Genomic DNA, 17398 nt, shown 5'->3' on the forward strand with positions numbered 1-17398 from the left:
CTCCTACCTCAGCCTCCCAAGTAGCTGGGACCACAGGCATGCACCACTACACTGGCTAAGGTTTTAAAAATTTTTTTGTACAGAAAAGGTTTGGCCGTGTTGCCCAGGCTGGTCTTGAACCCCTGGGTTCAAGAGCTCCTTCTGCTTTGGCCTCCCAAAGTGCTTGGTTTGTAGGCATGAGCCGCTGCACCTGGTCTCAAGGCTTCAACATATGAATTTGTGGGGACACATTCAGTTCATAACATGTGTGATCTTTTTTCAAAATTAATTTTTGCTATAAAAAAATGTATGATAACATACATACACATCTAGACACCCTTGTGGCTGCTGCCTGATCAAGGTGTCCTTGTGTTCCCTCTCCCTCAGCTCATTTCCTACGCCGGTGGTACCACGCTTCTGGCACTGCAGGTAGTTGTGTCTGTTCTTGAGCTTCATGTCCCCAGAATCATCCCGGCCAGAGCCATTTCTGTCTGAATTCTTCTGTTCGTCATTATACTCACAAGATCTGCCCATTTAAAAAAAGGAGCACGGCTGGGTGTGGTGGCTCATGCCTGTAATCCCAGCACTCTGGGAGGCCGAGGCAGGTGGATCATGAGGTCAGGAGATTGAGACCATCCTGGCTAACATGGTGAAACCTCGTCTGTACTAAAAATACAAAAAAATTAGCCGGGTGTGGTGACGGGCGCCTGTAGTCCCAGCTACTTGGGAGGCTGAGGCGGGAGAATGGCGTGAACCCAGAAGGCGGAGCTTGCAGTGAGCTGAGATCACGCCACTGTACTCCAGCCTGGGCAACAGAGCAAGGCTCCATGTCAAAAAAAAAAAAAAAAAAAAAAAAGGAACTGTTGTTTCTTTCCTTTTTATTTGTATTACTCTATTATATGAATATACCATAATTTACCATCCCTTCTTCTATTGATGGATATTGGGTTTGTTTTCAGTTTTTGTCTACTTTGAAAGAAGCTGTTACGAATTTTCTTTTTTTTTGAGGCGGAGTCTCGCTCTGTCACTCAGACTGGAATACAGTGGCACAATCTCGGCTCACTGCAAGCTCCGCCTCCTGGGTTAAAGCGAATCTCCTGTGCTAGCCTCCTGAGTAGCTGAGACTACAGGCATGCTCCATCACGCCTGGCTAATTTTTGTATTTTTAGTAGAGACGGGGTTTCACCATGTTGGCCAGGCTGGTCTTGAACTCCTGACCTGAGGTGATTCACTGGCCTCAGCCTCCCGAAATGCTGGGATTACAGGCATGAGCCACCGTGACTGACCGAATTTTATTTTATATGCCTTTGGTTGACACATGATCTCATTACTTTTGGGTATATATTTAGGAGTAGAATTGCTGGGCCAAAGGGTTGGACTCAATGTAGCTTTAGGGCTTCCAAACCTTTTTATAAAGTAGTTATCTGGCATATGCAAAAAATTTTAAATAGAATTTTTTTAGAACATTTGTAGACTTACAGTGAAATTAAGATGATAGTACAGAGAGTTCCCATATACCCTGCCCCTAGTTCCGCTATTTTTAGCATCTTGCATCAGTGTGGTTCATTTGAAGCAAGTATTGAACCAATATGATTAAGGTTCTCATTGACTAAAGCCCATATTTTATTCAGTTTTCTTAGTTTTTAACCTAACATCCTTTTTCTGGTCCAAGGTCCCACTCAGGATCCCACATGACATTTAGTTGTCATGTCTCATTAGGTTCCTCTGGGCTGTGACAGCCTTTTTTTCTTTTTTTTTTTTTAATTGGCCATCTTTACAGAAAACGTTACTTGAAAATATGGAGATAATTGTAGATTCACTCACACAGTTGTAAGAAGTAACAGGCAGGGCACGGTTAATCCCAGCACTTTGGGAGGCTAAGGTGGGCAGATCACAAGGTCAAGAGATCGAGATTATCCTGGCCAACATGGTGAAATCCTGTCTCTACTAAAAATACAAAAAAATTAGCCAGGCGTGGTGGCAGGTGCCTGTAGTCCCAGCTACTCGGGAGGCTGAGGCAGGAGAATGGCGTGAACCTGGGAGGCAGAGCTTGCAGTGAGCTAAGATTGCCTCCTTGGCCTCCCAAAGTGCTGGGATTAGAGGCATAAGCCACCGCGCCTGGCCTCTCTGAGTCTTTTCATAAGCAACTTCCTCTTTTCCTTTGTTCTTCCTTGCTTTTACCTATTTAGGAAAGTTCTAGGTTATTAACCAGTCGAGTTTAGCTTAGATTGTAAGGTCCAGCTCCAGCCAATGGAGACAGGACACAGTAGCAAGGACAAACCACATAAGGGGTACAAATTGTTTCCCTCCTTTGTTGAGGTGTGCTCTCACCATTGTTCCACCTGTGAGGGGCTCCCTTTCTGCAGAAAGTAAAATTGCCTTGCTGAGAAAATCGTCTGAGCTCTAGTTCTTCTTTTTGGCACAGAGGAACAAGCATTTCTAGGGAAATAAGCATTTTGCTTATAACACCCAGGAGGCAGAGGTTGCAGTGAGCTGAGATGGCACCACTGCACTCCAGCCTGAGCAACAGAGCAAGACTCTGTCTCAAAAAAAAAAAAAAAAAAAAAAAGAATAGGAAGGTGTCCTTTATACATTTTGCCCAGTTTCCCTCGAAGGCAATATTTTGCAAAACCATAGTACAATAGTACAACCAGGAAATGGACACTGGGGCAATCCGCCAATCCTATTCGGATTTCTACAGCTTGCTTGTACTCGTGTGTGTGTGTGTGTGTGTGTGTGTGTGTGTGTGTGTGAATTCTGTACAGCTTTATCATTCATGCAGGTTCCTGTCTCCACCACTCCTGTCATGGTGTGGAAGAGCTCCATCACCACGAGAATCCTTGGAGTTGGAGTTACCTTTTTATGGCCACGCCCACCCCCTTTCACATCCCTAATCCCTGGCACCATGAATCTGTCCTCCAATTCTAAAGTTTTGTCATTACAAAAATGTGTACATGGAATCATGCTGCATCGTACTTTCTGGGATTGCTTTTTTTCCCGCTCAGCCTAATTCCCTGGATTCCTCCAGTTCACTGAGTGGATCAACAGTTCCTTTTTACTGCAGAGTAGGGTCTGATGGCCTGGATGTTCCTGTTTCTTTCTTTCTTTTTTGAGACAGAGTTTCCCTCTTGTTGCCCAGGCTGGATTGCAATGGCATGATCTCAGCTTACTGCAACCTCTGCCTCTGGGGTTCAAGTGATTCTCCTGTCTCAGCCTCCCAAGTAGCTGGGATTACAGGCATGAGCCACCATGCCTGGCTAATTTTGTGTTTTTAGTAGCGACGGGGTTTCTCCATGTTGGCCAGGCTGGTCTCAAACTCCCAACCTCAGGTGATCTGCCCACCTTGGCCTCCCAAAGTGCTGGAATTATAGGTGTGAGCCACTGCACTCAGCTTATGTTTAGATTTTTAAAGAAATTGCCAAGCTGTTTATCCAGCGTGTCTGTCCCAAGACATCCATAGCAGCAGCGTATCATGATCCAGATTCTTCACATCCTTGTGAGTATCTGGTGTCATTATTTTTCATTTTAGCCATTCTGTTAGGTGTGTGGGAGAGGTGTGATCTTGAGTTAGTTACTTCACTTCTCTGGGCTCTGTGTCTTCATCATGGGCTGTCTGATACGGCTGTTGGAAAGGCTGGTGAAGTAAACACGTGTAAAGAACTTGGAACCATGCCTGCTCTGTTAAGAGGGCTCCTAACACCTTAATAATTATGATCACATTGAACTATATGAAATTGCCAATGTGGGATCACTTTTGGCCCATAAAAACCCTGAGACTTGATACAGCTCCTCCTCATATTGTTATTAAGGATCAAATGCCTGCATGATTCAGAGGGCAGGGGCAGACGTGTCCCTCCTGCCTCAGCACCAGCTGGGTGGGCTCCTTGGTCCCCACCTGCAGGGAGGGCTTTGGTGCCTGGTGAGCCACTGGGCTTCCCCAGCAAGCCAGAGCTTGTCATATGAGGTCAGGGGAGAGGAGGAGCTAGAAGATTCATCTGATCACTGAGTAGGCAGGGGGTGGGGGAGAAGAGTGGTTGGGCACTCTGCCAGTGGGTGGTTGGGTGATGGGTGTGGGGGGCAGGGCCTGGGCCAGCTCACACTGTGCCAGTGGGTGGCTGGGTGATTGGCGTGGTGGGCAGGGCCTGGGCCAGCTCACACTGTGCCCATGGATGGCTGGGTGATGGACGTGGTGGGCAGGGCCTGGGCCAGCTCACACTGTGCCCATGGATGACTGGGTGATGGGCGTGGTGGGCAGGGCCTGGGCCAGCTCACACTGTACAAGTGGGTGGCTGGGTGATGGGCGTGGTGGGCAGGGCCTGGGCCAGCTCACACTGTGCCAGTGGGTGGCTGGGTGAGGGGCGTGGTGGGCAGGGCCTGGACCAGCTCACACTGTGCCAGTGGGTGGTTGAGTGACGGGCGTGGTGGGCAGGGCCTGGGCCAGCTCTCTTGAGTCCTCGGTTTTCCCACCTCTGCTCCGGGGTGGGGCGGGGCTGGCACCAGACCCTTCCTCTTTGAGCTCCACTGTTCCTATGCCCCCTGAGGGGTCGCCACGGGGTGATAGGGGTCAGGATGTGGTGGTACTCTGGAGAGCTCCTAGGTGCTGGGCAGATGTGCAAGGGTTTCGTTATTATTGACAAGCATTTGGAGAGCAGAGCCCAGCCTCCTGCAAGTGGGGATCTACCCAGAGGGATGGCCTAAGACCCCCTCGGGGGAGGGTGCTGCCTGTAGAGCTACTGAGATGCTGGAAACCTTGGACTGGCCTGTGCATGGGGGTGATCTGCAGGGCCTGGTTGCCCTCTGCCCAGCCCTCAAGAAGGCATCTCTGTGTCCCCAGGGCCCCAGGGAAGGGGCTCCGTGAGGTTGGCCAAGCAGCCAAGTCATAAGAAGCTTCATTTATGGGGGATGGTGCTGCTTCCAGAACACTCTCTCCTCCATCTACTTAAGGGCAAACGACCTTATAAGGGAGTCCTGGCACCTTCCCAATTTTTCAGGCTCAAGAGAGGCTCCCTCGATGAGGCGAGCAGAGTCCTTGCCCGGAGCCCCCCACTCCACACCTCCCCAGGACGCAGGCCCAGGAGAGGCCACACCCTTGTTTTTCTCCCGCTTCCCCAGCACAGCCTCAAGAATGTGGCCCCGGTGGGGAAACAGTTCTGGAGAGGAGACAGGCAGGTGAGTGTCTCACCGGCATCTCCCCCAGCCCAAGGACCCCTGTACCCTGCCCATCCTGCCCTCTCCAGGCAGAAGCCTCCAGGACTGACAGCCAGGCCACCGGTCTAGCACTTGGGGGGTCCAGAGGCCCCATCGTACCCTCCTCTGCTGTCTTGTGGGGAACCAGGGTGGAAGCTACCCTTGGAAGCAGTCCAGGAGAGGGGACGCTCCCTCTGATTGTTATGCAAATTCCTGGGCTTTGCTGATTACCATACATGCATATTAATCCTGCCTGGGCTGGGATGGGACAGGCTGTCTGGGCCTCATGGCAGGCTGCTTCAGGGCTGGTTTGGGAGCAGTTGAAAAGCAAGGGAAAGAAGGCTACTGCCCTCTGGCCCTGCTTAAGTGAAAGGTAAACGAGGGTTTTGTGTCCAGGGGTCCTGCTGGGTTCAAGGTGCCAGATGTCTGAGGAGCCCCAGGAGGGTGGAGCACTGGCAGGCACACCTGGTGGGCTTGGAGGCGGGGCGTAAGGGGATCCGGCCCCAGGGCATCCTTAGCAGGGTGACTGACAGTACCCGGGGAACTGGGGGATGGACGCAAGGGTCGGGGCAGGAGGAGACCACTGCCAAATTGGAGCCTGGACAGAACGGGCTGGCCTGGAGGGCACCGGCGCTGCTCTGCTGCCCAAGTTCCACTCCTGGATTCTGATGTCAGCAACGCTCTGGAAGGCAAGACAGAGCATCCCCATTCTACAGATGAGAATGCAGAGGCTCAGACAGGGGAAGAGGCTTCCCCGAGGTCACACAGCGGGAGAGGGCTGGCATCGCAGCCCAGGCCTGCCCCATGGAGGGGTCCCGTCAGGGACACTCTGTGTCATGGAGTGGGAGACTGGCCTGACCTGACAGCCAGCAGGTGAGGGCTCAGCTCTGCCTCTCTGAGCTGGGAGAAGTCGTGCTTTCTGTGGTATGTGTGGGTTTCCTCCCTGGGAGATGCACAAATCATCACACTAGCCCACTCGGCCACTGTGAGGGTTAAACCACAGAGCTCTAGGAATCTGCCTCGCTCTAGCTGTTGTTGCTGGTCCTGGGAGCATAAGTCGGGTGGGGAAGGGAAATGGGGCATCACCAGGGGGTCCCCTAACAGTGCCTTAGGATTGGGAGAGGCTGCTGTGGCTGGGACACAGTCTCGGACATCTGGAGCCTTCAGAACTTGGGGGCCCCAAAGAAGTCGTTGGAACTTTGTTTGTGGGGGATGTTGCTGTTTCCGGAACACTCTCCCACCTCCCGGATTCAACTGGGAAAGGTTTTAAAGTCATACTCACAGGTGCTGGCGGTGAGGATCTCAACCGGTTTAGGGGACCGCGTTTATACCCACACCTCCCTTCCCTGCCGCACCTGACCCTGTGCCTCTTTGCTGTCTAGAAGCTTCCTTTCTGCCACATTTCTGAGGCCCCTTCCCTCTGAACGCCCCTCCTGCGCCTCCTCTGGGCCACGTGTGTTCGGAGCCTATCCCAGGTACTTCCGCTCTTCCCATGCCTCTCTCTGGGTCAACTCAAATTCTGACGGCTCCTGGTATCTCCACGAGCCCGACTCTCATCTGAGCCTCTGCCTGTGCCCTCCTGCAACCCCCATCCATCCCCAGCCTTGGCATCCCCCAAGGAGTCCCCAGCTCCCTCAGTGCACCCCAGGCTGAGCCTCCCATCTCCCTGGGGCTGGGCATCATGTCTGACCCTCCTCCTCCTCCATCCCCATCCTCCTTCCCCACCGCCAGCCACCCCTCTGCTCCATCCCTGCTCAGGCCTCGCCTCCTCCCTGGGCCCCTGCCTGCACTTGACTATTCTGCGGCCTCCACTCTTCCTCCCTGGCAGTTTGCTGATGTCGTTGCTACAGGTGGCCCAGGCCCTGCTAATCCTGGGCGAGGGAGTGTCTGTTTTCCAAATCTTGCTTTTTCACCACTGGAGACCACCCTCTGATCCTCTTAGGTTGCCACGAAACGTCCAATATTTGAAAGTGTTCTATGGACCTCAAAGGGCAAGAGACACCTAAAATGTTTGCTGGATGGTGGTAGGAGGGTAGAGCCCTGGTGGGCACACCTGGTGGGCGTGGAGGCGGGGCGTAAGGGGATCTGCCCTCAGGTAGGAGGGAGGGGAAGGGAGGAAAGCCACAAGCTGCCTGTGGCCGGCAGGGGTGAGGGAGCGGGGCAGGGAGGTCGGCCAGGTGGGTGCAGAGGGACAGCAGGACGTGGGGGCTCCTGATGACTCTGTCCTGTCTGTGCCCTCAGAGGCTCTGCTGCTCATCTTCCTGGAGTCCCATGGCCCCAGGCCCTTTGAGTCTCGAGTTTCTGGCTTCAGATGCCCCAGTTTCCAGAAGTCAAGATTTCTAACAAATGGACCCAAACCCCAAGCCAGCACCTGGAAGTGGCAGCAGCACAGCTGTGTGGACCCCGGTGCTGGGAGCCCTCTGGGGGCAGCTGAACCCAGGGGCTGCGGTGGGGAGAGCGACGCCGTTCATTTTGACATTTCATCTAAATAACATTCCAAGTATTCTAATGAAAGCCTCTGCACTCCCTTTGAAATACTAGCAATTACAAAGATGAATAATTGCATGATAAATATTAATTTGCACCATCGTAATGAGGCCCAGAAGCATCCTGCTGCTAAGTGAGAATTTAGCTCTTTCCATTCCTGGGCGGGGGAGGTGCTGCCCACAGCCCCTGGGGGATGGTGCCCTGCTCTGAGAGGCCCAGCGCCACCGTGGCCAGCTCGTTGGGCTGGACAACAGCAAGCCCGAGCACCACCCTGCTCCTGCCACTACCTCGCTTGATGACAAAGGGCACATTGCTTTCTTCCTCTGGGCCTCAGTTTCCCAAATAGACAGTGGCTAAATTGGGTGAGATGACCTCTAAGGGCTCTGCCAACTCAGGCAGTCCAGGAGGTGACATCTCAAATTCCAGACTGCCTACGATCCCCTGGTGGGAAATCCAACCCGTCCAGAGCCTCCCCTCCAGGTGCTCTCTCTCTGGGTGCTCCCGCTGTGCCTGGCATCTGGGAGACGAGCGGGTATTTGCTGAATGAACAGCGATATCCCTTTGCCTAGAAACAGCATCTCACAGCTTTTCTTCCTTGATCTTCACGAAATCAAAACTGACAGTTGCCCTCCTTCCAGCTGAGTAAGTGTGGTCATCACACCCACCCTCAGGAAGGAGGAAAAAGTGGCAGCTTGCAGCAGAGATGGAACGTCTCATCCCCAAACCACAGTGACAGCACACAGGGCTGCCCGTCTGGTGCCAGTCTCCCAAGTAAAGGACACCTGGAGCCTTCGCAGAGGCCGCTGCTTCCCCTGACAGCCCTGCCTTTTGGTGCTGAGCATCTGCAGACCTTTGGCAACCTTTGCAAATACGATCCTCGCAGAGGAGAGCCGCACCTCTTCCATCTCAAGCAGTGAACCCAGGACACCTGGTGATCTCAGGGCTTGTTTTTTTCCTTTAAACACCTGCTGTGAGTTTTATTGGTCAAGCCGTCCTTCCCGCATCTGGGCTCCCTTGAGTCTGCAAACCTTCTTTGGATGTAAATGGTTTCTCTGGGCATTGTCCACTGCTGGATGAGATCCTCTGGCAAGGATCAGATTCCCTGTGTCGGCCACCCAGCGGGGAGCCTGTGGGGCCACCGAAGTCACTTCCTCCAGAAATACAGCAGCTGGGCTCCAGTCAGAGGCAAACATGTCAGAAACCACACACACACACGCACACACACACACACACACAACATGCCTGTGGGGCTGAGGCTCCAGCCCATGGGGCTGTGTGTGTGGCCTCAGAAGTGCATCTTGTGGGCTCTCTGTGCCCTCATGCCCTTCTTCCCCAGGGTGGCCTCATGCAGCAAGAGAAGGGCAGTGTATGTGTGTATGTGTGTGTGGTATCTGTGTGGTATATGGTGTGTGTGTGGTGTGTGTGTGTTTGATGTGTGTGTGATGTGTGGTGTGTGTGTGTGATGTGTGATGTGTGTGTGATGTGTGGTGTGTGTGTATCTGTGGTATGTGGTGTGTGTGTGTTTGATGTGTGTATGATGTGTGGTGTGTATGTGATGTGTGGTGTGTGTGTGGGGTGTGTGTGTGTGTTATCTGTGGTATGTGGTGTGTGTGTTTGATGTGTGGTGTGTGTATGATGTGTGGTGTGTATGTGATGTGTGGTGTGTGTGTGGGGTGTGTGTGTGTGTTATCTGTGGTATGTGGTGTGTGTGTTTGATGTGCATGATGTATGCGTGATGTGTGGTGTGTGTGTGGTGTATGATGTATGTGGTACATGGTGTGTGTGACGTGATGTGTGACACGTGGTGTGTGGTGTGTGGCATGAGATGTGTGTATGGTACATGTGTGCTACATGGTATGTGTGTGGAGTGTGTGTGTGGTGCATGTGCGTGTAATGTGTGGTGTATGGTGTGTGGTGTATGTGTGTGATATGTGGTGTGTGGCCTGTGGTGTGTGGTGTATGTGTGTATGGTGTGTGTGCTGTGTGCCATGTGATGTGTGTGGTGGATGGTGTGTGTGGTGTATGTGTGTGACGTGTGTGGTATGTGATGTGTGTGGTGTGTGTATGATGTGTGTGGTGCATGTGTGTGATATGTGGCATGTACCATGTGTGTGTGTATGTCTGTGGTTTCTGACACGTGCCGCTGATTGGAGCCCGGCTGCTGTATTTCTGGGGGAAGCGGCTTCGGTGGTCCCCCGGGCTCCCTGCTGGGTGGCAGACACAGGGAATCTGGGCCTCTCTGTTCGTTTTTTTCCTGTGTGGGTCTGTTTGCCTTGAGGGTCCTGCTGTCGTCAGCATTGGCAGCACCCACCGCTTGATCATGGGTTCCAAGATTCTGGTTTGGTCGGCTCCTGCCCGTGGGCTTGGGAGGGCCCCTGGGTCTCATCCTCATTGCGTGTGCATATTGTGTGTCTTTTCCATTGCGGGCAGGGTCCTCTCTGTTGATCTTTTTGCAATTCCAATGAATGAAAATCACTCCCGATATGCATCTTGCGCGGCCAGAGCAGAGAGCAGCCCCTGGAGGTCTCCGGGGCTCGTGTAGCTCCGCGTTTCTGGAGCTGCTGCAGCCGCCCAGTGGGTTTTTGTGTCCTGTGCTAACTTGTGACTCATGGTTAAAGTTGTGAAACTGAGTCTGTGAGTTATCCTTATGTGCGAATGACAAAAAACCATTTTTTCCCTCCTTGTAAAAGGAGGATCCTTAGCCTTCTATGCTGGCCTGTTTGTAACGGAACCGTTCTGCGTCTGTGGCCTACTCGGGAGGTCCCTTGATTGCGACTGTTGGAGAGCCAATGGTCATAAGAATTGAACATTCGTATGCACGTTAGAGATTTCTGGAACAATGAGGAGTTGTGTGCCATGGGCTGAATCGTGTCCCCAGACCTCACCAACTCTATGCTAAAGTCATCATCCTCAGGCCCTCAGAGCGGGACTGCATTTGGAGACAAGGTCTTTAAAGAGGTGATTAAAGTTAAATGGGGTCACTGGGGCAGGCCCTCATCCAACAGGACTGGTGTCCCTATTAGAAGAGAAGGTGATAGGGACACCAGTCCTACTGGATTAGGACACAGACATATTAGTGTGGGACAACCATGTGAGGACATAGGGAGAAGGTGGCATCTACAAGCCGAGGAGAGAGGCCACAGGGCAAACCAACACTGCTGACACCTCGATCTTGGTGTAAGGAAATCAATCTCTGTTGCTTAAGTCCCAGCCTGTGGTACTTTGTTATGGCAGCCTGAGCAAACTCTTTTTATTTATTTATTTTAAAGATAGAGTCTCACTCTGTTGCCCAATGTGGAATGCAATGGCAAGATCTCGGCTCACTGCAACCTCCGCCTCCCGGGTTCATGCTATTCTCCTGCCTCAGCCTCCTGAGTAGCTGGGACTACAGGCATATGCCACCACGCTCGGCTAATTTTTGTATTTTTAGTCACCACGTTGGCCGGGCTGGTCTGAAGCTCCTGACCTCAAGTGATCTGCCCGCCTCGGCCTCCCAAAGTGCTGGGATTACGGTGTGAGCCACCGCGCCCGCCCATATATCATAATTTAAAAATACTGGCCAGGCGTGGTGGCTCATGCTTGTAATCCCATCACTTTGGGAGGCCAAGGTGGGACGATCACTTGATACCAGGAGTTTGAGACCAGCCTGGGCAACATGGTGAAACCCCGTCTCTACAAAAAATTAAAAATTAGCCGGGTGTGATGGTGGCTCTTGTAGTCCCAGCTACTCAGGAGTCTGAGGTGGGAGGATCATTTGAATCTGGGAGGTCAAGGCTACAGTAGCCATGTTAGCACCACTGTGCTCCAGCCTGGGCAACAGAGCAAGACTCAGTCTCAAAAATAATAATAATAAAAAATTAGTCCTTAAAGAAGGTTCTGCTTGGACTATGTAACAATTGCTCCAAGGGCCTGAGCATATGCTGAAGTGGGAGAGACCATTTCCAGCTCGTCTGGAGCTTCATGGCTGCTGAGAGCTCTGGAGGGTTCTAAGTATTGGGACTTATTTTCTCCCAGCCCTCAAAAGAAATGAGGGGAGTTCTATAGAGACACAAAGTGATGTGTGTCGGGGGGGTGTCATTCACTGACTGTGGGTGCTTGCATCTGGCCTTTTTGTATTTGCAAAACAGGTTGGGAAGGAGGGCAGAAGGAGGACAGATCTTGAGGGTTTAGCATCCCCTCAGAGGGGGATGTGCTGGGTGGAATGCTGACATGTCCTCCACATTTCTGCCCCTGATGGACACATCCTCCTCCCAGTTACTCAGTCAGATACGAATCTAGGTGCTGCTGTGAAGGGCTTTTGCAGATGTAGTTAAGACCCCAATCAGTTGTCCTTAAGAGAGAGGATGATTAGGCAGGGTGGTGGTGCATGCCTGGAGTCCCAACACTGGGAGGCCGAGGCGGGAGGATTGCTTGAGTCCAGAAAGCCGAGGCTGCAGTGAGCCATGACTGCACCAGTGCACTCAGCCTGTGTGACAGACTGAGATCTGTCTCAAAAAAAAAGGTGGTGATGGCCTTGGTGGGCCTGGCCTGATCAGGTGAGACTGTGAAGGGACTGGGCTCTCGTGGTGGGAGAGATTCAAAGTATGGGAGGATTTGACATGTCAGAGCTTCTCCAAGGCTGGCTTTGAAGATGGAGGGGTCACACGGCAAAGAGTGTTGGCACCTTTAGCAACCAAGGGAGGCTCTGACCAGCAAGAACACAGGGACTCAGTTCCACACCTGGAGGACCTGGATTCTGCCACATGCAGTTGAGGCTAGAACAGGCTTCTGACCTCCAGATGAGAACACAGCAGGAAGACACCTTGATTTTAGCCTTTGCTTATGGTTATCATCATCATCATCATCATCATTATCACTCTTTTATTTTAATTATTATTATTTTTTTGAGATGGAGTCTTACTCTGTTGCCCAATGTGGAATGCAATGGTGAGATCTCGGCTCACTGCAACCTCTGCCTCCCAGGTTCAAGCTATTCTCCTGCCTCAGCCTCCTGAGTAACTGGGACTGCTGGTGCCCACCACTACGGCTAATTTTTTGTATTTTTATTAGAGATGGGGTTTCACCGTGTTAGCCAGGATGGTCTCGATCTTCTGACTTCGTGATCCACCCGCCTCAGCTTCCCAAAGTGCTGGGACTACAGGCATGAGCCACCGCGTCTGGCGTATTTTATTTATTTTTATTATTTATTTATTTTTTAGAGACAGGGTCTGGCTCTGTCACCCAGGCTGGAGTACAGCGGTGCAATCAGAGCTCACTGCAGCCTCCACCTCCTGGGCTTAAGCCATCCTCCCACCTCAGCTTCCAGAGTAGCTGGGACCACAGGCATGCACCATCATGCCTGGATAATTTTTATTTTTTGTAGTGGTGGGGTCTTGCTATATTTCAAGTTCAAGGCAGGTCTTGAACTCCTGAGCTCAAGTGATCCTCCCACCTCAGCCTCCCAAAGTGCTGGGATTCCAAGCATGAGTCACTGCGCCTGGCCCATTTTAGCCTTGTTGAGACCCTGGGTAGAGACGCAGTCATGCTGGGGCTGGACTTACAACCTGCACAGCTGCCAGCTCACGAGGGTTGTGTGAAGCTGTGAAGTTTGTGGTAGTTTGTTACCTAGCATAGGAAACTGGGGACACAATTTGGCCAAGTTCCCCCAGCGTGTGAGTGCAGAGATGGGGCCATGTCTTCCCTGTTCAGCTCAATTCTGTTGCCAACAACGTTTCTGTTTGGAGAAGACCTCCCCATTGCCTTGGGTCAGGGTTGAGAAGATGCAGGGAGGCTGGCCAGGGGCTGCCGCAGTTGCCCCAGAGAGAGGAGGTGGCCAGACGTTCTAGTCCTTGTCCCAGCCATGGCTTGGCTGAGCTGGTGCTTCTCCAAGTGGCCAAGGGGGAGGAGGAGAAACTCTCTTCTGGGCTAAGTCTGGGGGCTCCTGGAGAGAGTGGGCTGGTTTCACGGAGAGGGACACCGTCCTGGGAGTGGGTCTGGTGCTGAGATTTATGGGGGTCATTCCACCTCCCAGAGCCTCAACTTTTCTTATCTGTAAAATGGGGATTAAAAACACATTTCCCCCGAGACGGGCGGATCACAAGGTCAGGAGATCGAGACCATCCTGGCTAACCCAGTGAAACCCCGTCTCTACTAAAAAATACAAAAAACTAGCCGGGCGAGGTGGCGGGCGCCTGTAGTCCCAGCTACTCGGGAGGCTGAGGCAGGAGAATGGCGAGAACCCGGGAGGCGGAGCTTGCAGTGAGCTGAGATCCGGCCACTGCACTCCAGCCTGGGAGACAGAGCGAGACTCTGTCTCAAAAACAAACAAACAAACAAACAAACAAAACAAAACAAAACAAAACAAAACAAAACACATTTCCCTACAGGATCACGTGAGAAGGCGGGTGGGGACGCCCTTTGGAAATGAAGGGTTGACCTGTGTGGCCCGGCTCTGCCGATGCTCTGGCCCACGCGTGTGACCGCCGGCTGCTGCGGCTTTTTCTCTGCACACGCCGGTTCTTCTGAGCCTTCAGGTCTCAGCTGAGAGGCGTCTTCCAGAGAGCCCCCTGTGACTGCTCTGTCAAGGTTGCTTTCCTGGAGGCACCTACTGTCCTTGTGGGACTCACGATGGTGCGGATTCTGTGTGACATTTGCGTGTTCCTCTGTCTGTCCCCTGCACTGAGTTACAAGCTCCGCAAGGCCAGGGCTGGGTGTGGCTTTCCTCATCAACACTCTGGGACAGTCCTTACCGTGAAGGAGACATTCAGTGAGCACCTGTGGTAAAAAACAAAAAAACAAAAAAACAAAAAACAAAAGAACACCTGCTGGCCGGGCACGGTGGCTCACGCCTGTAATCCTAATCCCAGCATTTTGGGAGGCCGAGGTGAGCAGATCACTTGAGGTCAGCAGATCAAGACCATCCTGGCTAACATGGTGAAACCTGGGTAAAAATACAAAAAAAATTAGCCAGGTGTGGTGGCAGGTGCCTGTAATCCCAGCTACTCAGGAGGCTGAGGCAGGAGAATCGTTTGAACCCGGGAGGCAGAGGTTGCAGTGAGCCGAGATCACACCACTGCACCCCAGCCTGTGTGACAAAGCGAGACTCCGTCACCTGCTGCGCTGGGGGGACTCCCCCTATTCAGCCTGCACGAAAGTCCCACCAGGTTCTGACCCCCTGAGGCCAGGGACTGGGAGAGCTGGAGGCTGTCTAGCCAAGGGGAGCCCTGAGTTCTGGAGCTGCCCGGGCCTGGGCACCCCTGGAACCCAGCTTCCCTCCCCCTTCCTGCTCTAACTCACAGCCACTTGGTGTTTTTCCACGAGAGGCGGGAATCAAAGTCTTCGAGGTTTTGAAGCTACAGAGCTGATCATTTTCAACTAATTAAAACACAATTTGCAAATAGCCTGGCAGAAGCGTCCTGTCTGTGCCAGGGTTTGTAACCTGGGTCCCACTCATCTGGAAAAGAGTGCCCAGGGCTGGAGGGAGGCCATGTCCCCTCCCTGGGCCTCAGGGTCCTCAGCTCTCAACCAGTCCCATGGGTCCCGGCTTCTGAGTACCCCAGGGGAGCCAGTGCTCAGCCTCTGTGTGGCCACACCGTGTTCACTGCAGGGGCCCTGTTGCCACCCTTAACCCCGGCTGTCTCCTCCACTCAGCGCTCAGAGTGGCCTGTTGGGGTACACAGCAGGCCCTGCCACATGGCCTCCGCACTCTCCAGCTGCTCCCCAAATCTTCACTGTGGTCTTTGGGGGCCTCAGGGCCTGAGCTCCGGCTCCTGGCCTCGTCACCCTCCCCAGGGCCTCCCCACCCCACTGACTCCACCCCAGGACTCACTGTTCCCCGGGCGGGTAAAGCACCACCCTAGGGTCTTTGCACCTGCTGTGCCCCCCAAACTGTGGGGAACACATCATGCCTTCTCACCAGGCTAAGGTCAAGGCAAAGGGCTCCCTCACCTCCCCCATGGCCAGGGGTGGGGGAAATGCCTGAGTGTCTCCAGTGCTCAGGGAACCCCCTCTCTGGCTTCTCAGCTCCCCACACTGCCTCCCCAGGGAGGTGGCTGGGCTATGGGTCCAAAGATGAGCTCACTTTGGAAATATGGAGGTTCTGGGAACCTGCCTTTTCTTCTCCCTTCCTTCCTCCTCCTCTTCTCCCCTCCTTCCTCTTCCTCTTCTTAGCAGCCTCTTCATCTCCTTCTTTTCCTTTGTTTTTTTCTTGATGATGTCTTAGGGCTTCTGATGACAGAGGCAGAACGGCTCCTCTGAGCTTGGCTTATAATAGATACTCACAGTCCACTGTGCTCCGATGTCCCTCTGGCGTCCGTTTGTGAAGCACACTGGGTCTGTGTGTCCGTCCAGGCTTCCTCTGTCTCCTGGTGGGGTGGGGCTGGCCATTTGTTGCTGAGTCTTCAGGGCCTACCTGGAAGGCCCTGCCACCTGAAAGGTCTCAGTGGGCATATCTGGAACACATGAATTACCAAGTCTGCGAAATGGGCTTTGTGATGCTTCCCCCTCCACCAGCAGCCTCACAGGATTCACTAAACCACCTTCATCTGGCTACAGTTTGTTGACATGACCTGGGGCCGGGCACTGTGCCTTTCACGCCTGTGGTCTTGGTCTCATTGGTGCTGCAGTTTTGTAGAGCATGAATTATCCCTGTTTTACAGCAGGGAAGTTGGGTGATGATCCAGGGTGGGGTGCAGGGGAACGCACGTTGCAGGATCCTAAGTTCTCCCTCTTGGCAGCTGTTTCCCATAAACCCAGGATCTGGAAGTTTCCATGGTCAGGGCCCTAGAGAACTTGGTGTCTGCCCCCCAGCTCTGAGCTCACTGCATTGTCAGGACCTCCTTGCCTCAATCTCTGCATGGGTGGGCTCCTCTCACTGAGGGACAGGGGCTGGGTCACCCTGTGGCCCCGGGAGACACAGCGGAGACATTCTGTCCCAGGTGGAGATGGAGATGTGGGAAGGGATTGTGTCTGGGTCTAAGCAGCACTAAACAGGGTGAGTTATGGTCCCGGGGGAAGGTTCTAGGCAGCAGCTAACAGCAGGGCCACTTTCCATCGTGCTCTGGAGGAAGGAGCCTTAAAGAGCCTCCCCCGGATGGGGTGCCCTGCACTCAACCCAGACACACTGTTTCCACCTTCCCGTCACTGCCGTGCTGAGGCCGTGCCTGTTTCGAGATGTCAGATGAGACAGGAACAGCTGCTCCAGTGGGTTGGGAATGTTTACCCGCTAAACACGGAGTGCCCGTCACCATGGCAACCGCCCAGTCCTAGGAACAATCCCCCACATCTGCCCGGCACCTGGTATTTCTCAACGCACTGCCTCAGACGTTGGCTCATCCAGTCCTCACAATGTCCTAGGTGTAGATTCTCTAATGGCCCCGTCCTACAGGTGGCGGACTGAGGCTGCCAGAGGTGAGAGGACTTGGCCAGGCTCTCACGGCAGGGGGCTGACGCAGAGGGGCTTCCTGGTGGCAGCCTCCACACCCTCATCAGGGCCCCTTCGGGTTGGTGTGACCTGGCGTCGTGGAAGCCCATAGCCTACTTTGGAAAGCACCCCTGCTTGTTCTGATGACCCCAGAGGGGGATGGAGTGGGGCCCGGGGGTGCACAGATGACTCCTGACCACTTCAGAAGGAACCCAGTGCTGGGAATGCAGGGTGCGTGCAGATGTGTGGACTATGGGCAGGAATGGGCAGCTGGGCACCCACTAGGACCTGTCCCGGGCCATTGAGTCAGGCAAGCCCCTGACTCCCACCGCAACCTCCTCATCT

The sequence above is a fragment of the Macaca fascicularis genome, chromosome 10 (assembly GCF_037993035.2).
Source record: "Macaca fascicularis isolate 582-1 chromosome 10, T2T-MFA8v1.1".
Taxonomy (NCBI): Eukaryota; Metazoa; Chordata; class Mammalia; order Primates; family Cercopithecidae; genus Macaca; species Macaca fascicularis.